Source organism: Carassius gibelio, chromosome B5, assembly GCF_023724105.1.
Source record: "Carassius gibelio isolate Cgi1373 ecotype wild population from Czech Republic chromosome B5, carGib1.2-hapl.c, whole genome shotgun sequence".
NCBI classification, from domain to species: domain Eukaryota; kingdom Metazoa; phylum Chordata; class Actinopteri; order Cypriniformes; family Cyprinidae; genus Carassius; species Carassius gibelio.
In genome coordinates, this window is record NC_068400.1 from 1,801,128 (window position 1) to 1,822,967 (window position 21,840).

Genomic DNA, 21,840 nt, shown 5'->3' on the forward strand with positions numbered 1-21,840 from the left:
TTCGCTCGTTGTGAGCTCCGTGGAGACAGCAGCAGTGATTCTTCTCTCATCTATCTGACTGCTCTCTGCCCAGAATTCAATTATTAATGAGCCGTGACCCCTGTAATAATCAGATATGTTGGTTTAGCTTGTCAGTTTGAGGGAAATTGTATTATTTACTTGGTATTTTTAACCGGTTTAAAAGTGAAACGAAACCCGGCCGACTCCTCCCTTAATCTCGGGTATTGCAACTAGGGGCGCAATTTTTCTCAGATAATGTAAGTCTATGGGTAATGTTTTTGACATTTAAAAATTAATAAAAAAAAAACTTTAAGTCTGATCAGTCTGAAAAGATATAGCAACCAGCACCGCTCTATCCCGCAGGTGTCTGCCGAGTTTGGGGCTTGTGGCTTTAAAGCCCTAGGAGGAGTAGCGTTCAGAATTTCTGTCAGAAAAATAATAAGAAGAAAAAAAAGAAGATGAAGAAGAAGTTTAAATAGCATAACAGTATGTTGGCTTGTTGCCAAGCCAACATAACTAGAATTAAAAGTTAGTGAACTAACTTTGATGTTGGCTTGGCCATCTTGGCCATGGAGCAAAAGAGCCAAAGTACTTGTGTGCCCAACATTGAGTTGCCCCGCTGCAAAATTAATACACATAATAATGCCATAAAAAAATACACCTGCAACAGTCTTTTTCCATGCTCCCTTGCTGTTTTCTTTTTTTAATAAAAAGCCTGGGCTATGATAACAGCTATGACAGGGTTGTCTAGCTGGATGTGAAATAAGTCATGCCTATTTTTCTCGTGTATGTATTTCACAGTCCTGCCACCGTTGCGTTGTGGGCAACGACACACAAGATTACTGAAACAATGCATTTTAAATCAAGGAGATCATAAGGGGTCCAAGCACAATGGTTTGTATAGATGATGCAGTTACACACTGTTTAAAATTGTTTAATTTGTACTGTATGTTCATTCTATTTATTTATTTGTGCTATTTACATAATGTTTACTTTTTTTAAGTTTGTTTTTGTTAATGTAAAATAGCACTGCATAGTCTTCACTGTAAGATAAAATACACAATCAAACCAAAATGTATTCAGACACCTTCAACATTTCTCACATAATCACAGTTTATTTGCTGTAGTTTAGAAACTGGTAATAATATATGACAATAACTCAGAACAAATTCATCTTGATAATTTCGGATAACTTTGATAAAAAGATATGTAATGGAATCAACCAAAACTTCAGACTGTCAGTATGACAATATTTACACAACTATCAATACTTTGTTGAACAGTTACCAAGCAAGAAATGCTTCATTTGGTTCAGTCTGTGGTGTGAAAAGGTTGCATTAACAATTAAAGAAAGAAACACTTAAGCAAAACATGGGCAGGTCCTTAATTATTATTTTTTTTAAATCAGTTTCACTGGTAGCCTACTGTATGAAGAATTAGTGGGTATAATATTTCACAGATCACTATTTTGCCATACTCACTTACATAAATGAACTAGTGGCCTGCACCCACTAGTAAAACAATTCTATCTTATTTTTGGATTGACTTTGGATAAATTCTTGTACTACAAGGTAATTCAGTCAAGAGCAGTGAGTGATTTACTTTCATTTTCATACATTAAAGACTCTGACAGCAGAGCTAGTAAATTAGGCGCGGTCCCTTTAAGAGACAAACGCATCCATTATGATGATACACATCCGATTTTTTTTTTGCAAATCTTTACTTTCACTTAAGACATAACCACATACTTATTCGAACACACTTTCCAACACGGGTATTTCGACATATTTTGTATGTATTTGTTGTCGGTACAAAAGCAAGAAGACTTTGAGACGCGTCTCTGCTTGCTCCCTGAACAACACCGCGCAGCTGAATTGAGCTCTTTTGCTTTTCGCTCTTTTTTCTGTTTATTTAAACTGCGATTTGAATTTGTTCGTTCAGGTCCAGGAGGAAGTGAACGTCCTGAACGACAGCTCTGTTCAGTGTTGCTGTCCCTGTCCGCGATACGCGCGGCTCTCTCTCGTGCACACGCGCCATCAGCTGCTCAGTTCAGTTTCCCGCAGCGCGGGGCTGAAGCCAACTTGATGTGTTGAATGCTCGGAGCACGTTATAAAACGTATTCTTAAAATACACATTTCTGTTTTAATAAATGGTCATATTAAATCATAGCATAACACATAAGTAGGTACAAAAATAATCAGTGATGCATGCGACCCTTTTGGTCTCAGTGTAGCTCCCTGCTTTACCATGTTATGCAACGCTGAGCAATTGCTGCGACGTTAAGCCTGACAGAGAAATCTCACAAGCACATATAAACACTCATTTTCATATGTGTAATATATTCTTCTAATTGTTTTGTGCCGTTTCGCTGCAGTGTTTTAATGTGAAAGGCTGTAAATGTGTACTTCAAGTGTTCAGAGAAATACATCGCGAGCTCATCTGTGACGTTCAGCATGATGATTCAGTTAAAAACCAGCTAAGACCAGCGTGACAGTGGCCAAAACTACTTTAAAACCATATAATATATTATTCTAATTGTTTTGTGCCGTTTCGCTGCAGTGTTTTAATGCGAAAGGCTGTAAATTCTCTGTGGACTTCAAGTGTTCAGAGAAATACATCGCCAGCTCGCGGACATTTGGCTGCCGCGAATATATCATGTTATTACTTTAAACAGTTCAGAAACATCTGAATTTAGCTCTTGGTGTGTTCTAACGTGTGGATTGCGTGCAATCGCCGTTTTAAAAGGTCTTAAATTAGAATGAATTTGCTCGTTGTGAGCTCCGTGGAGACAGACTGAGCTGAGCAGCAGTGATTCTTCTCTCGTCTTTCTGACTGCTCTCTGCCCAGAAATAAATTATTAATGAGCCCTGACCCCTGTAATAATCAGATATGTTGGTTTAGCTTGTCAGTTTGAGGGAAATTGTATTATTTACTTGGTATTTTTAACCGGTTTAAAAGTGAAACGAAACCCGACTCCTCCCTTTAATCTCGGTTATTGCAACTAGGGGCGCAATTTTTCTCAGATAATGTAAGTCTATGGGTAATGTATTTTGACATTTAAAAATTAATAAAAAAAAAACTTTAAGACTGATCAGTCTGAAAAGATATAGCACACACCACCGCTCTATCCCGCAGGTTTCTGTCGAGTTTGGGGCTTGTGGCTTTAAAGCCCTAGGAGGAGTAGCGTTCAGAATTTCTGTCAGAAAAATAATAATAAGAAAAAGAAGAAGAAGAAGTTTAAATAGCATAACAGTATGTTGGCTTGTTGCCAAGCCAACATAACTAGAATTAAAAGTTAGTGAACTAACTTTGATGTTGGCTTGGCCATCTTGGCCATGGGGCAAAAGAGCCACAGTACTTGTGTGCCCAACATTCTTGAGTTGCCCCGCAGCAAAAAATAAAAAATAATAATACCATAAAAAATACACCTTATTTCAGTCTTTTTCCATGGTCCCTTGCTGTTTTCTTTTTTAATAAAAAGCCTAGGCTATGATAACAGCTACGACAGGGTTGTCTAGCTGAATGCGAAATAAGTCATGCAAAAACCATAATCTCCTAAATACTATTCAATTTAATCTTATTTTAATAGTACTGACAACATATTTTAAGTTATCACACTACTGAAAAATTAAAGAAGGGACACTATATATAGTATACTTCGGTGAGTCAAGAGCTAAACAAAAAGTTCTGTTTCATTACAAAATACTGTAACTTTTATAAACGTTATACTATCACCACAAAATTTTAATTAATATTTAAAATAAATATTTCATAAAACTGAAACTTAAATATATTATTTTTATAGGCTATACAAAACAGAAAAGAAAAAAGACTAAATAATAAGGCTGAATAAGCTGATCTATAGCATGTTAAATGGTGGTTGCCTGTCTATGAATGGTACACCCCTCTAAGCACACAGAAGTGGTTTGACCCAAGTCCTCAGCAGCCAATTACACTGACCTGTTCAAACTGATTTTTAAGGCATACTTCACTTGTATTTCACGTGTATTTAACTTGTATTTAAAACGTGAAATACACGTTAAATACACGCTGATTTTTCATGAGTAAACAACGCGTATTTAACGCTTTAAATACGTGTTGTCTACGCGTGAAATACACGTATTTAACGTGTATTTGACCCTCTTGGCCTTCCATACACATTAGAAGGGAGACGTGAAAAAAGGACATCGCGTACTTTATCACAGAATATTTGTTCGGCAGCACTTGTTTAGTTTAAAAGTAGACATGTCAAGCTTTCTATAGATATATCTCTCATGTCTCTTCGTTGAGTATTAAGATCAGCGCAGACAAGGTTGAAGACAGCACACCTTGTTTGTTATCTTTATTTTATAAGTGCACAAAGTTTTGTTGTTATTATGTTTGTATCCAAAAAAAGTAGACCCTTTACAGATTCGATTGATGTATTGCTCTTATCTGTACGATTAAAACTGAAAATGTAATTTAAGTAATTGTCAGGGTTATCAGCAGAAAATGACTCAAAACGCGTATATGCGTTAATCGACTCCAGAGTTAAAAGGCTGTCGTGACTTTTTTTCCTTCCAGTATTCATAAGCTGTATCACGCTGTCAAATTATATGTCATTTTTCACACATAAACATATCAAAAACACCTGAATTCTGCTCTTGTTGTGTTCTAATGGGTGGACTAGTGCTGTGATATTATTTTTGGAATCTCTTAAAAAATGCTGATGAAGTGCTCATTTCTCTCTCGTCTTTCTCTCTGTTCTTTGGTCAGAGACATAATTTATTAATGAGATATCTGACCCGGTAATAATAACATATGTTGATTTAGCTTGTCAGTGTGAATGAAATGTGTAGCCTATTTATTTGTCTGATCTCGCCCTAAACGCGGCTGTCATGTGACTTTTTTTTCCCTTCGCGATGTCAAATATTGCATTTTGCGCACATACACGGCTCAAAAACCCCTGGATTTTTCTCTTAGTGTGTTCTAATGGGTGGATTGTGTGCATTCGCAGGAATATTTATTTTAAGAAGCTCTTAAAAAATATATATAAATGACTTTACCATGTTGTGACGATGGATAACAATTGATGTGAGGTTCAGCCTGACAGATAAAATCTCACAATCACATATAAACACTCATTTTCATGTGTATAATATATTCTTCTAATTGTTTTGTGCCGTTTCGCTGCAGTGTTTTAATGTGACAGGCTGTAAATTCTCTTCAAGTGTTCAGAGAAATACATGGCGAGCTCGCGGGCAGTCGCGATGCCGCGAATATATCATGTTATTACTTTAAACAGTTCAGAAACATCTGATTTTAGCTCTTGGTGTGTTCTAACGTGTGGATTGCGTGCAATCGCCGTTTTAAAAGGTCTTAAATAAGAAAGAATTCGCTCGTTGTGAGCTCCGTGGAGACAGCAGCAGTGATTCTCTTCAAGTGTTCAGAGAAATACATGGCGAGCTCGCGGGCAGTTGCGCTGCCGCGAATATATCATGTTATTACTTTAAACAGTTCAGAAACATCTGATTTTAGCTCTTGGTGTGTTCTAACGTGTGGATTGCGTGCAATCGCCGTTTTAAAAGGTCTTAAATAAGAAAGAATTCGCTCGTTGTGAGCTCCGTGGAGACAGCAGCAGTGATTCTCTTCAAGTGTTCAGAGAAATACATGGCGAGCTCGCGGGCAGTTGCGCTGCCGCGAATATATCATGTTATTACTTTAAACAGTTCAGAAACATCTGATTTTAGCTCTTGGTGTGTTCTAACGTGTGAATTGCGTGCAATCGCCGTTTTAAAAGGTCTTAAATAAGAATGAATTCGCTCGTTGTGAGCTCCGTGGAGACAGCAGCAGTGATTCTTCTCTCATCTTTCTGACTGCTCTCTGCCCAGAAATCAATTATTAATGAGCCCTGACCCCTGTAATAATCAGATATGTTGGTTTAGCTTGTCAGTTTGAGGGAAATTGTATTATTTACTTGGTATTTTTAACCGGTTTAAAAGTGAAACGAAACCCGGCCGACTCCTCCCTTAATCTCGGATATTGCAACTAGGGGCGCATTTTTTCTCAGTTAATGTAAGTCTATGGGTAATGTATTTGACATTTAAAAATTAATAAAAAAAAAACTTTAAGTCTGATCAGTCTGAAAAGATATAGCAACCAGCACCGCTCTATCCCGCAGGTTTCTGCCGAGTTTGGGGCTTGTGGCTTTAAAGCCCTAGGAGGAGTAGCGTTCAGAATTTCTGTCAGAAAAATAATAATAAGAAAAAAAAGAAGAAGAAGAAGTTTAAATAGCATAACAGTATGTTGGCTTGTTGCCAAGCCAACATAATAATAAGTTTAAGACGGATTTCAGTAAGTTGGCTTTCTCAAGCCAACTTAATAATAATAATAATAAGTTTAAATACAATATCAGTAAGTTGGCTTTCTCAAGCCAACTTAACTAGAATTAAAAGTTAGTGAACTAACTTTGATGTTGGCTTGGCCATCTTGGCCATGGGGCAAAAGAGCCACAGTACTTGTGTGCCTAGCATTCTTGAGTTGCCCCGCTGCCAAAAAAAAAAAATAATAATACCATAAAAAAATACACCTGCGACAGTCTTTTTCCATGGTCCCTTGCTGTTTTCTTTTTAAATAAAAAGCCTAGGCTATGAAAACAGCTACGACAGTGTTGTCTAGCTGAATGTGAAATAAGTCATGCAAAAACCATAATCTCCTAAATACCATTCAATTTAATCTTATTTTAATAGTACTGACAACATATTTTAAGTTATCACACATCACTGAAAAATTAAAGAATTTTAATCAAAATTTTAATTAATATTTATTATAAAATAAATATTTCATAAAACTGAAACTTAAATATATTATTTCTATAGGCTATACAAAACGGAAAAGAAAAAAGACTAAATAATAAGGCTGAATAAGCTGATCTATAGCATGTTAAATGGTGGTTGCTTGTCTATGAATGGTACACCCTTCTAAGCTCACAGAAGTGGTTTGACCCAAGTCCTCAGCAGCCAATGACATTGACCTCTTCAAACTGATTTTTAACTTGTACTTCAAGTGTATTTCACGTGTATTTAACACGTGAAATACAGGTTAAATACCCGCTGATTTTTCATGTGTAAACAACACGTATTTAATGTGTTAACTAATATTGGATATAATATCGGAGTAATATAGTATTTTAAGAAGCTCTTAAAAATATATATAAATTACTTTACCATGTTGTGCAGCGGCGATAAATGAATAATATTAAATACGTGTTGTCTACGCATGAAATATACGTATTTAACGTGTTGTTGACGTGTTAAAATTCACGTGTATTTGACCCTCTTGGCCTTCCATATACATTAGATATAATGAGGGAGACGTGAAAAAAGGACATTGCGTTGTTTTGATATGGATTACTTTATCACAGAATATTTGTTCGGGAGCACTTGTTTAGTTTAAAGGTAGACATGTCAAGCTTTCTATAGATATATCTCTCATGTCTCTTCGTTGAGTATTCATGGAGTTACAGTTCATTTTAATGACGTGTTTGTAAATGAAGATCAGCGCAGACCAAGGCTGCAGACAGCACACCTTGTTTGTTATCTTTATTTTATAAGTGCCCAAAGTTTTGTTGTTATTATGTTTGTATCCAAAAAAAAGTAGACCCTTTACAGAGACACGTTAAAATTCACGTGTATATTTGACCCTCTTGGCCTTCCATACACATTAGACGTGAAAAAAGGATATCGCGTTGTTTTGATATGGATTACTTTATCACAGAATATTTGTTCGGCAGCACTTGTTTGGTTTAAAAGTAGACATGTCAAGCTTTCTATAGATATATCTCTCATGTCTCTTCGTTGAGTATTCATGGAGTTACAGTTCATTTTAATGACGTGCTGTAAATGAAGATCAGCGCAGACCAAGGCTGGAGACAGCACACCTTGTTTGTTATCTTTATTTTATAAGTGCACAAAGTTTTGTTGTTATTATGTTTGTATCCAAAAAAAAGTAGACCCTTTACAGATTCGATTGATGTATTGCTCTTATCTGTACGATTAAAACTGAAAATGTAATTTAAGTAATTGTCTGGGTTATCAGGAGAAAATGACTCAAAACGCGTATATGCGTTAATCGACTCCAGAGTTAAAGGCTGTCGTGACTTTTTTCCTTCCAGTATTCATAAGCTGTATCACGCTGTCAAATTATATGTCATTTTGCACACATAAACATATCAAAAACACCTGAATTCTGCTCTTGTTGTGTTCTAATGGGTGGAATAGTGCTGTGATATTATTTTTGGAATCTCTTAAAAAATGCTGATGAAGTGCTCATTTCTCTCTCGTCTTTCTCTCTGTTCTTTGGTCAGATACATAATTTATTAATGAGATATCTGACCCGGTAATAATAACATATGTTGATTTAGCTTGTCAGTGTGAATGAAATGTGTAGCCTATTTATTTGTCTGATCTCGCCCTAAACGCGGCTGTCATGTGACTTTTTTTTCCCTTCGCGATGTAAAATATTGCATTTTGCACACATACACGGCTCAAAAACCCCTGGATTTTTCTCTTAGTGTGTTCTAATGGGTGGATTGTGTGCTTTCGCAGGAATATTTATTTTAAGAAGCTCTTAAAAATATATATAAATGACTTTCCCATGTTGTGACGATGGATAGCAATTGATGTGAGGTTCAGCCTGACAGATAAAATCTCACAATCACATATAAACACTCATTTTCATGTGTATAATATATTGTTCTAATTGTTTTGTGCCGTTTCGCTGCAGTGTTTTAATGTGACAGGCTGTAAATTCTCTTCAAGTGTTCAGAGAAATACATGGCGAGCTCGCGGGCAGTTGCGCTGCCGCGAATATATCATGTTATTACTTTAAACAGTTCAGAAACATCTGAATTTAGCTCTTGGTGTGTTCTAACGTGTGGATTGCGTGCAATCGCCGTTTTAAAAGGTCTTAAATAAGAATGAATTCGCTCGTTGTGAGCTCCGTGGAGACAGCAGCAGTGATTCTTCTCTCATCTTTCTGACTTCTCTCTGCCCAGAAATCAATTATTAATGAGCCCTGACCCCTGTAATAATCAGATATGTTGGTTTAGCTTGTCAGTTTGAGGGAAATTGTATTATTTACTTGGTATTTTTAACCGGTTTAAAAGTGAAACGAAACCCGGCCGACTCCTCCCTTAATTTTGGGTATTGCAACTAGGGGCGCATTTTTTCTCAGATAATGTAAGTCTATGGGTAATGTATTTTGACATTTAAAAATTAATAAAAAAAAAACTTTAAGTCTGATCCGTCTGAAAAGATATAGCAACCAGCACCGCTCTATCCCGCAGGTGTCTGCCGAGTTTGGGGCTTGTGGCTTTAAAGCCCTAGGAGGAGTAGCGTTCAGAATTTCTGTCAGAAAAATAATAATAAGAAAAAAAAAGAAGAAGAAGAAGAAGAAGAAGAAGAAGAAGTTTAAATAGCATAACAGTATGTTGGCTTGTTGCCAAGCCAACATAATAACTAGATAAAAAAGTTCGTCAAGACAAACTTTAAGTTGGCTTGAGAAAGCCTGGCCAGTTTTAAGAGTTTAAAATTAAATTTTAAGTTAAGTTAAAAAGTTTGATAATTGCTATGCAGTTGCTAGGGTACCCGGAGTGGTTGCTAAGGTGTTGCTATGCGGTTGCTAGGGTACCCGGAGTGGTTGCTAGGGTGTTGCTATGCGGTTGCTAGGGTACCTGGGATGGTTGCTAGGGTGTTGCTATGCGGTTGCTAGGGTACCCTGAGTGGTTGCTAAGGTGTTGCTATGCGGTTGCTAGGGTATCTGGGATGGTTGCTAGGGTGTTGCTATGTGGTTGCTAGGGTACCCTGAGTTGTTGCTAAGGTGTTGATATGCGGTTGCTATGGTATCTGGGATGGTTGCTAGGGTGTTGCTATGCGGTTGCTAGGGTACCCTGAGTTGTTGCTAAGGTGTTGCTATGCGGTTGCTAGGGTATCTGGGATGGTTGCTAGGGTGTTGCTATGCGGTTGCTAGGGTACCCCGAGTGGTTGCTAAGGTGTTGCTATGCGGTTGCTAGGGTATCTGGGATGGTTGCTAGGGTGTTGCTATGCGGTTGATAGGGTACCCTGAGTGGTTGCTAAGGTGTTGCTATGTGGTTGCTATAAACTAAATATTCATTATAATTTTTTATAAACTTCAATAAGGCCCAATATAGTAATAATGCTAAAACTATAATCTCCTAAATACCATTCAATTTGACTCTATTTTCACGTTGTGCATATAATAGTACTCACAGAAGGAATCATAATTTACTTGAAAATAGGATATTTATGTATTTATTTGCAAGAACTGCTTTGTCTCTAAATATATCTTGAAGTATTTAGTATTTATCCTGTGGCGCCATCGTGTGGACAACATACTGAAAGCAGCTGCTGAATGCAATCTCTTTTAATATTCAATCCAGCATCAATACCTATTTTCGATTTATTTCTCAATAGTTTATGTTCATGTGTTTTCGCTTATATTCGCCAAGTTATTATGAATTTTTAAATAATCGTGTACTTGATTTGTCCGATCTACCGATGAAATGCCTTAGTCACTGTCCTTTGAAGCTGGAGAGATGGACTTTTTTTTCTTCCAGTATTCATAAGCTGTATCGCTCTGATATTTCATTTTGCACACATACACCGCTAAAAAACACCTGAATTCTGCTCTTCTTGTGTTCTAATGGGTGGATTGTGTGAGACATAATTTATTAATGAGATCTGACCCGATAATAATAACATATGTTGGTTTAGCTTGTCAGTGTGAATGAAATGTGTATTTATTTGTCCGATCTCGCCCCAAAACACGGCTGGCATGTGACTTTTTTTCCCTTCACAATGTCAAATATTGCGTTTTGCACACATACACGGCACAAAAACCCCTGGATTTTGCTCTCGTTGTGTTCTAAAGGGTGGATTGTGTGCATTCTGAATATATATTTTATTTTAAGATGCTCTTAAAAATATATATAAATGACTTTACCACAGGGAACTACACTAACTTTTTCCACTGGTGGCTCTTATCAGTCACCACTTTTTCAGTTACTGGCACAAAACATAATTTGGTCGCCCAAATTATTTATAGTAATTACTGGATAAAAATGAACAATAATGAAACTGTATTGCATACAGATGTGCTTTTTGTTTTACTTGCCATCTTTTAAACCACATGCCTTGTTCTATTTCTTACAGTAGACACAGTGCATTGCTCTGTCTTGTAGCTGGGGTTAGAGTTGTACAGAAAGAAAGTATACTTGTAAAGAAAGAAACACTTAAGCAAAACATGGTCAGGTCCCTAATTATTATTATTTTTTTAAATCAATTTCACTGGTAGCCTACAGTATAAATAATTTTTGGGTATAATATTTCACAGATTTCACACACTATTTTTCCATACTCACTCACATAAATGAACTAGTGGCCTGCACCCACTAGTAAAACAATTCTATCTGATTTTTGGATTGACTTTGGATAAATTCTTGTACTACAAGGTAATTAAGTCAAGAGCAGTGATTGATTTACTTTCATTTTCATACATTAAAGACACTGGAGCAGAGCTAGTCAATTAGACGCGGTCGCCTTAAGAGACAAACGCATCCATTATAATGATACACATCCGATTTTTTTGCAACTCTTTACTTTGACTTAAGACATAAACACATAATCTTTCGAACACACTTTCCAACACGGGTATTTCGACATATTTTGTATGTATTTGTTGTCGGTACAAAAGCAAGAAGAGTTTGAGACGCGTCTCTGCTTGCTCCCTGAACACCAGAACACCGCGCTGCTGAATTGAGCTCTTTCGCTTTTCGCTCTTTTTTTCTGTTTATTTAAACTGCGATTCGTATTTGTTCGTTCAGGTGCAGGAGGACGTGAACGTCCTGAACGAGAGCTCAGTTCAGTGTTGCTGTTCGCGAGACGCGGCTCTCTCTCGCACCGAACACAGCGCGAGCCACCAGCTGCTCAGTTCAGCTTTCCCGCAGCGCGGGGCTGAAGCCAACTCGATGTGTTGAATGCTCGGAGCATGTTATAAAACGTATTCGTAAAATACACATTTCTGTTTTAATAAATGCTCATATTAAATCATAGCATAACACATAAGTAGGTACAAAAATAATCAGTGATGCAAATGCTGATGCATTTTTGCAATGATGCAAAAAAACATTTTTGTCGCAGTGTAGCTCCCTGCTTTACCATGTTATGCAACGCTGAGCATCGCAGACTTTCAGTCTGACAGAGAAATCTCACAAGCACATATAAACACTCATTTTCATGTGTATAATATATTCTTCTAATTGTTTTGTGCCGTTTCGCTGCAGTGTTTTAATGCAGGCTGTAAATTCTCTGTGGACTTCAAGTGTTCAGAGAAATACATCGCGAGCTCCCGGGCAGTTGCGCTGCCGCGAATATATCATGTTATTACTTTAAACAGTTCAGAAACATCTGATTTTAGCTCTTGTTGTGTTCTAACGTGTGGATTGCGTGCAATCGCCGTTTTAAAAGGTCTTAAATAAGAATGTATTCGCTCGTTGTGAGCTCCGTGGAGACAGCAGCAGTGATTCTTCTCTCATCTTTCTGACTGCTCTCTGCCCAGAAATCAATTATTAATGAGCCCTGACCCCTGTAATAATCAGATATGTTGGTTTAGCTTGTCAGTTTGAGGGAAATTGTATTATTTACTTGGTATTTTTAACCGGTTTAAAAGTGAAACGAAACCCGGCCAACTCCTCCCTTAATCTCGGTTATTGCAACTAGGGGCGCAATTTTTCTCAGATAATGTAAGTCTATGGGTAATGTATTTTGACATTTAAAAATTAATAAAAAAAAAACTTTAAGTCTGATCAGTCTGAAAAGATATAGCAACCAGCACCGCTCTATCCCGCAGGTGTCTGCCGAGTTTGGGGCTTGTGGCTTTAAAGCCCTAGGAGGAGTAGCGTTCAGAATTTCTGTCAGAAAAATAATAATAAGAAAAAGAAGAAGAAGAAGTTTAAATAGCATAACAGTATGTTGGCTTGTTGCCAAGCCAACATAACTAGAATTAAAAGTTAGTGAACTAACTTTGATGTTGGCTTGGCCATCTTGGCCATGGGGCAAAAGAGCCACAGTACTTGTGTGCCCAACATTCTTGAGTTGCCCTGCTGCAAAAAAATAAAAATAATAATACCATAAAAAAATACACCTGCAACAGTCTTTTTCCATGGTCCCTTGCTGTTTTCTTTTTTTAATAAAAAGCCTAGGCTATGATAACAGCTACGACAGGGTTATCTAGCAGAATGCGAAATAAGTCATGCAAAAACCATAATCTCCTAAATACCATTCAATGTAATCTTATTTTAATAGTACTGACAACATATTTTAAGTTATCACACATTACTGAAAAATTAAAGAAGGGACACTATATATAGTATACTTTGGCGAGTCAAGAGCTAAACAAAAAGTCCTGTTTCATTACAAAATACTGTAACTTTTATAAACTTTATACTATCACCACAAAATTTTAATTAATATTTATTATAAAATAAATATTTCATAAAACTGAAACTTAAATATATTATTTCTATAGGCTATACAAAACAGAAAAGAAAAAAAGACTAAATAATAAAGCTGAATAAGCTGATCTATAGCATGTTAAATGGTGGTTGCCTGTCTATGAATGGTACACCCCTCTAAGCACACAGAAGTGGTTTGACCCAAGTCCTCAGCAGCCAATGAAATTGACCTCTTCAAACTGATTTTTAACGTGTACTTCACGTGTATTTCACGTGTATTTCAACATGAAATACATGTTAAATACCCGCTGATTTTTCACGTGTAAACAACATGTATTTAAGGTGTTAAACAATATTGGATATAATATCGGAGTAATATAGTATTTTAAGAAGCTATTAAAAAATATATAAATGACTTTACCATGTTGTGCAGTGCCGATAAATAAATAATATTAAATACGTGTTGTCTACGCATGAAATACACGTATTTAACGTGTTGTTGACGCGTTAAAATTCACGTGTATTTGACCCTCTTGGCCTTCCATACACATTAAACGTGAAAAAAGGACATTGCGTTGTTTAGAAAATGGATTACTTTATCACAGAATATTTGTTCGGGAGCACTTGTTTGGTTTAAAAGTAGACATGTCAAGTTTTCTATAGATATATCTCTCATGTCTCTTCGTTGAGTATTCATGGAGTTACAGTTCATTTTAATGTCGTGTTTGTAAATGAAGATCAGCGCAGACCAAGGCTGCAGACAGCACACCTTGTTTGTTATCTTTATTTTATAAGTGCCCAAAGTTTTGTTGTTATTATGTTTGTATCCAAAAAAAGTAGACCCTTTACAGAGACACGTTAAAATTCACGTCTATTTGACCCTCTTGGCCTTCCATACACATTAGACGTGAAAAATGGACATCGCGTTGTTTTGATATGGATTACTTTATCACAGAATATTTGTTCAGCAGCACTTGTTTTGTTTAAAAGTAGACATGTCAAGCTTTCTATAGATATATCTCTCATGTCTCTTCGTTGAATATTCATGGAGTTACAGTTCATTTTAATGACGTGTTTGTAAATGAAGATCAGCGCAGACCAAGGCTGCACCTTGTTTGTTATATTTATTTTATAAGTGCACAAAGTTTTGTTGTTATTATGTTTGTATCCAAAAAAAAAGTAGACCCTTTACAGATTCGATTGATGTATTGCTCGATTAAAACTGAAAGTTTAATTTAAGTAAATTTCGGGGTTATCAGGAGAAAATGACTCAAAACGCGTATATGCGTTAATAGACTCCAGAGTTAAAAGGCTGTTGTGACTTTTTTTCCTTCCAGTATTCATAAGCTGTATCACGCTGTCAAATTATATTTCATTTTGCACACATAAACAGTTCAAAAACACCTGAATTCTGCTCTTGTTGTGTTCTAATGGGTGGATTCGTAAAATTCGCTGTGATATTATTTTTGGAAGCGCTCATTTCTCTCTCGTCTTTCTCTCTGTTCTTTGGCCAGAGACATAATTTACGTTATAAAACGTATTCTTAAAATACACATTTCTGTTTTAATAAATGGTCATATTAAATCATAGCATAACACATAAGTAGGTACAAAAATAATCAGTGATGCATGCGACCCTTTTGGTCTCAGTGTAGCTCCCTGCTTTACCATGTTATGCAACGCTGAGCAATCGCTGCGATGTTCAGCCTGACAGATAAATCTCACAAGCACATATAAACACTCATTTTCATGTGTATAATATATTCTTCTAATTGTTTTGTGCCGTTTCGCTGCAGTGTTTTAATGTGAAAGGCTGTAATTTCTCTGTGGACTTCAAGTGTTCAGAGAAATACATCGCTAGCTCGCGGGCAGTTGGCTGCCGCAAATATATCATGTTATTACTTTAAACAGTTCAGAAACATCTGAATTAAGCTCTTGGTGTGCTCTAACGTGTGGATTGCGTGCAATCGCCGTTTTAAAAGGTCTTAAATAAGAATAAATTCGCTCGTTGTGAGCTCTAAGAGACAATGCCTCCAGCAGCTGACCAGCCGTGATTCTTCTCTCGTCTGACTGGTCTCTGCCCAGAAATAAATTATTAATGAGCCCTGACCCCTGTAATCAGATATGTTGGTTTAGCTTGTCAGTTTGAGGGAAATTGTATTATTTACTTGTATTTTTAACCAATGTAAAAGTGAAAGTAAACAAAACTCCGGGTATTGCAACCAGTAGGGGCGCGATTTTTCTCAGACAATGGAAGTCTATGGGTAATGAGTTTTTACATTTAAAAATTAATAAAAAAAAAACTTTAAGTCTGATCATTCTGAAAAGATATAGCAACCTGCACCGCTCTATCCCGCAGGTGTCTGCCGAGTTTGGGGCTTGTGGCTTTAAAGCCCTAGGAGGAGTAGCGTTTAGAATTTCTGTGTCAGAAAAATAATAATAAGAAAAAGAAGAAGTTTAAATAGCATAACAGTATGTTGGCTTGTTGCCAAGCCAACATAATAATAATAATAATAAGTTTAAATAGAATATCAGTAAGTTGGCTCTCTCAAGCCAACTTAATAATAAGTTTAAATAGAATATCAGTAAGTTGGCTTTCTCAAGCCAACTTAACTAGATAGTAAAGTTTGTTTTTCAAACTTTAAGTTGGCTTGAAAAAGCCTGGCCAGAAAGTTAGAAAAATGTAGAAAGTTTGAAAAGCTTAAAAAGTTTTAAAAATTTAAAAGTTTGAAAAGTTAAGAAGTTTAAAAAAGAAAGTGATTAACATATTACTAGCATTATAAGCAAGTGACTACCATGTCGTTAGCATGATTAGCAAAATTGTTAACATGTTTCTAACATGTTGAGAGCATGATTTTAGCATGATTAGCATTTTGCTAGCATGTTTCTAGCATTTGACTAGCATGTTTCTAGCATGATTAGCATGTTGCTAGCATTTCGCTAGCATTTTGCTAGCATGTTTGTAGCATGATTAGTATTTTGCTAACATGTTTCTAGCATGATTAGCATGTGGCTAGCATGTCTCTAGCATGTTGTTAGCATGTTTCGAGCATGATTAGCATGTTGCTAGTATGTCGCTAACATTTTGCTAGCATGATTAGCATGTTGCTAGCATGTTTGTAGCATGATTAGCATGTTGTTAACATGTTTCTAGCATGATTAGCATGTGGCTAGCATGTCTCTAGTATGTTGTTAGCATGTTTCGAGCATGATTAGCATGTTGCTAGTATGTTTGTAGCATGATTAGCATTTTGCTAGCATGATTAGCATGTTGCTAGCATTTTTGTAGCATGATTAGCATTTTGCTAGCATGATTAGCATGTTGCTAGCATTCCACTAGCATGTTTGTAGAATGATTAGCATGTTGTTAACATTTCGCTAGCATTTTGTTAGCATGATTAGCATGTTACTAATATGTTTGTAGCATGATTAGCATGTTGCTAGCATGTCGCTAGCATGTTTGTAGCATTATTAGCATTTTGCTAACATGTTTCTAGTATGATTAGCATGTTGTTAGCATGTAACTAACATTTTGCTAGCATGATTAGCATGTTGCTAGCATGTTTCTAGCATGATTAGCATGTGGCTAGCATGTCTCTAGCATGTTGTTACCATGTTTCTAGCATGATTAGCATGTGGCTAGCATGTCTCTAGCATGTTGTTAGCATGTTTCTAGCATGATTAGCATGTTGCTAGCATGTCGCTAACATTTTGCTAGCGTGATTAGCATGTTGCTAGCATGTTTGTAGCATGATTAGCATGTTTCTAACATGTTTCTAGCATGATTAGCATGTGGCTAGCATGTCTCTAGCATGTTGCTAGCATGTTTCTATCATGATTAGCATGTTGCTAGCATGTCACTAACATTTTGCTAGCATGATTTGCATGTTGCTAGCATGTTTGTAGCATGATTAGCATGTTGCTAGCATGTTTGTAGCATGATTAGCATGTTGCTAACATGTTTCTAGCATGATTAGCATGTGGCTAGCATGTCTCTAGCATGTTGCTAGCATGTTTCTAGCATGATTAGCATGTTGCTAGAATGTCGCTAACATTTTGCTAGCATGATTAGCATGTTGCTAGCATGTTTGTAGCATGATTAGCATGTTGTTAACATTTTAGTAGCATGATTAGCATGTGGCTAGCATGTCTCTAGCATGATTTTCATGTTGCTAGCATTTTATTAACATGATTAGCAAGTGACTAGCATGTCGTTAGCATGTTTGTAGCATGATTAGCATGTTGCTAGTATGTCTCTAGCATGTTTTTAGAATGATTAGTATACAACTAGCATGTTGCTAGCATGATTAACATGTGACTAGCATGTGGCTAGCATGGCTAGCAAGTGACTAACATGTTTCTATGCTAATCCAGGTAAAACCAGTTGATTCAGTTAGAAACCAGCTAAGACCAGCGTGACAGTGGCCAAAACTTCACAGAGACACGTTAAAATTCACGTGTATTTGACCCTCTTGGCCTTCCACACATTAGACGTGAAAAAAGGACATTGCGTTGTTTTGATATGGATTACTTTATCACAGAATATTTGTTCGGCAGCACTTGTTTGGTTTAAAAGTAGACATGTCAAGCTTTCTATAGATATATCTCTGTCTCTTCGTTGAGTATTCATGGAGTTACAGTTACTTTTTTCCCCTCGATGTCAAATGATATTTCGTTTTGCACGGCTCAACAAACACCTGGATTTTGCTCTTGTTTTGTTCTAATGAGTGGATTGTGTGCATTAATATCTTAAGAAGCTCTTAAAAATATATATAAATGACTTTATCATGTTGTGACGATGGATAGCAATTGATGTGACGTTCAGAACTTCAGCCTGACAGATAAAATCTCACAAGCACATATAAACACTCATTTTCATGTGTATAATATATTCTTCTAATTGTTTTGTGCCGTTTCGCTGCAGGGTTTTAATGTGAAAGGCTGTGAATTCTCTATTTAGACTTGTTCAGAGAAATACATCGCGAGCTCGCGGACATTTGGCTGCCGCGAATATATCATGTTATTACTTTAAACAGTTCAGAAACATCTGAATTCAGCTATTGGTGTGTTCTAACGTGTGGATTGCGTGCAATCGCCGATATAATTTAATTATAAAAGGTCTTAAATAAGAATAAATTCGCTCGTTGTGAGCTCCGTGGAGACAGCCTGAGCTGAGCAGCCGTGATTCTTCTCTCGTCTTTCTGACTTCTCTCTGCCCAGACATCAAGTATTCATAAGCTGTATCACGCTGTCAAATTATATTTCATTTTGCCCACATAAACAGTTAAAAAACACCTGAATTCTGCTATTGTTGTGTTCTAATGGGTGGATTAGTGCAATTCGCTGTGATATTATTTTTGGAAGCGCTTAAAAAATGCTGATGACGCGCTCATTTCTCTCTCGTCTTTCTCGCTGTTCTTTGGCCAGAGACATAATTTATAAATGAGATCTGACCCGGTAATAATAACATATGTTGGTTTAGCTTGTCAGTGTGAATGAAATGTGTAGCCTATTATTATTTGTACGATCTCGCCCCGAAACGCGGCTGTCATGTGGACTTCAAGTGTTCAGAGAAATACATCGCGAGCTCGCGGACATTTGGCTGCCGCGAATATATCATGTTATTACTTTAAACAGTTCAGAAACATCTGAATTTAGCTCTTGGTGTGTTCTAACGTGTGGATTGCGTGCAATAGCCGTTTTAAAAGGTCTTAAATAAGAATGAATTCGCTCGTTGTGAGCTCCGTGGAGACAGCCTGAGATGAGCAGCCGTGATTCTTCTCTCGACTGCTCTCTGCCCAGAAATCAATTATTAATGAGCCCTAACCCCTATAATAATCAGATATGTTGGTTTAGCTTGTCAGTTTGAGGGAAATTGTATTATTTACTTGGTATTTTTAACCGGTTTAAAAGTGAAACAAAACCCGACTCCTCCCTTTAATCTCGGTTATTGCAACTAGGGGCGCAATTTTTCTCAGACAATGTAAGTCTATGGGTAATGTATTTTGACATTTAAAAATTAATAAAAAAAAACTTTAAGTCTGATCAGTCTGAAAAGATATAGCAACCAGCACCGCTCTATCCCGCAGGTGTCTGCCGAGTTTGGGGCTTGTGGCTTTAAAGCCCTAGGAGGAGTAGCGTTTAGAATTTCTGTCAGAAAAATAATAATAAGAAAAAGAAGAAGTTTAAATAGCATAACAGTATGTTGGCTTGTTGCCAAGCCAACATAACTAGAATTAAAAGTTAGTGAACTAACTTTGATGTTGGCTTGGCCATCTTGGCCATGGGGCAAAAGAGCCACAGTACTTGTATGCCCAACATTCTTGAGTTGCCCCACTGCAAAAAAAAAATAATAATAATACCATAAAAAATACACCTGCAACAGTCTTTTTCCATGGTCCCTTGCTGTTTTCTTTTTTAATAAAAAGCCTAGGCTATGATAACAGCTACGACAGGGTTGTCTAGCTGAATGCGAAATAAGTCATGCAAAAACCATAATCAATTTTAATAGTACTGACAACATATTTTAAGTTATCACACTACTGAAAAATTAAAGAAGGGACACTATATATAGTATACTTCGGTGAGTCAAGAGCTAAACAAAAAGTCCTGTTTCATTACAAAATACTGTAACTTTTATAAACGTTATACTATCACCACAAAATTTTAATTAATATTTATTAAAAAATAAATATTTCATAAAACTGAAACTTAAATATATTATTTCTATAGGCTATACAAAACAGTTACGAAAAAAGACTAAATAATAAGGCTGAATAAGCTGATCTATAGCATGTTAAATGGTGGTTGCCTGTCTATGAATGGTACACCCCAACCAATTAGCTCACAGAAGTGGTTTGACCCAAGTCCTCAGCAGCCAATGACATTGACCTCTTCAAACTGATTTTTAAGGTGTACTTCAGTGTATTTCACGTGAAATACATGTTAAATACCTGCTGATTTTTCACTTGTAAACAACACTATTTAACACATTAAATAATATTGGATATAACATTGGAGTAATATAGTATTTTAAGTAGCTCTTAAATTTTTTTTATAAATGACTTTACCATGTTGTGCAGCGCCGATAAATAAATAATATTAAATACGTGTTGTCTACGCATGAAATACACGTATTTAACGTGTTGTTGACGCGTTAACCCTTAGGGGACTAAGCCCTTTTTGGTCCGTTTTCTCTATTTTTACATTTCGGCTTATAAACCATATGTAATGAGGATGGACCACCATGTATTTGGTATCAATGGATTCAGAAGACCCTAAGCTACCATAAGCATGCATGCAATATGTCTATAAAGGAAGTATGAGTGAAAAATTGTACAATAAACTAGAGAATTTCAAAGACGAAAATGAGATTTTTGTCATTTATTACTGAAAATCCTACCTCACACAACAATAGTTAAAAGTTTTTGACCCAAAAATATATTTTTCAAACTCTTTGCTTGACAGAAATGGGTTAATGTTCAATCAAATGTGTAAAGATCAATTAAATAATTAACTTTATTTACAAACAGTCCTAGGCGTTTTTTTATTTTTGGGACTAAGCCCTTTTTGGTCTGTTTTCCCTATTTTTATATTTGGGCTTATAAATCATATGTAAAGGAGATGAAACACCCTGTGTTTGGTATCTATGGATTCAGAAGACCCTAAGCTACCATAAGCATGCATGCAATATGTTTATATAAAGGAAGTATGAGTGAAAAATTTTACAATAAACTAGAGCATTTCAAAAACTAAAATTAGATTTTTGTCATTTATTACTGAAAAACACACAATATAGAACAGTTTTTGAACAAAGAAAATATATTTTTTCAAACTCTTTGCTTGACAGAAATGTGTTATTGTTTAATCAAATGTGTAAAGAACAATTAAATAATTAACTTTTTTAAAAAACAGTCCTAGGCATGCCAGTGAGCAAAGCAGGCCTCTCCAGTCCTTTCTAGTAATTGTTCCAGAGCTTGTTCTGCCGTAAATCTTTTACTGCTTGCCATTTTGATAAAACAATTGTGTAATAATGCTGTATCTCTCTCGAATTTATCTCTTTGTGCTCGCTAACACACTTTCTGCTATCTCCACGTGATGCTGATTCTCCGATCGCTCGAATTTAGCTCTTTGTGCTCGCTAATACTCCGATCGCTCTCTGTAACACTCCGTTCGCGTTCTGCTTTCTCCACCCTGATGCTGATTCTCTGAACGCTTATTGATTACATGTCTTTTACTTTAGTCCAGCCAGCTTTTACAAGGCTACAGCAGAGCTACAGAGTCCTCTGAATCGCTAGAAGACATAACCTTCCTCTGATTGGGTTAGAAAAA

The 21,840-nt window shown here is 36.3% G+C and overlaps 1 long non-coding RNA gene across 5 annotated transcripts; it reads left to right on the forward strand.

Moving 5' to 3' along the window:
* The first annotated feature begins 4,326 nt into the window (after nt 1–4,326).
* Nucleotides 4,327–19,875, forward strand: LOC127958094 (uncharacterized). Of its 5 annotated transcripts, none has more exons than XR_008153973.1 (4): nt 4,327–5,355; nt 5,780–6,160; nt 9,326–9,858; nt 10,031–10,082. It is a non-coding gene; the product is annotated as an uncharacterized LOC127958094 (long non-coding RNA). The 5 variants fall into 5 exon arrangements; XR_008153971.1 differs by having other exon boundaries at nt 9,945–10,080; XR_008153974.1 differs by lacking the exons at nt 9,326–9,858; nt 10,031–10,082 and adding an exon at nt 19,599–19,875.
* The last annotated feature ends 1,965 nt before the right edge of the window (nt 19,876–21,840 follow it).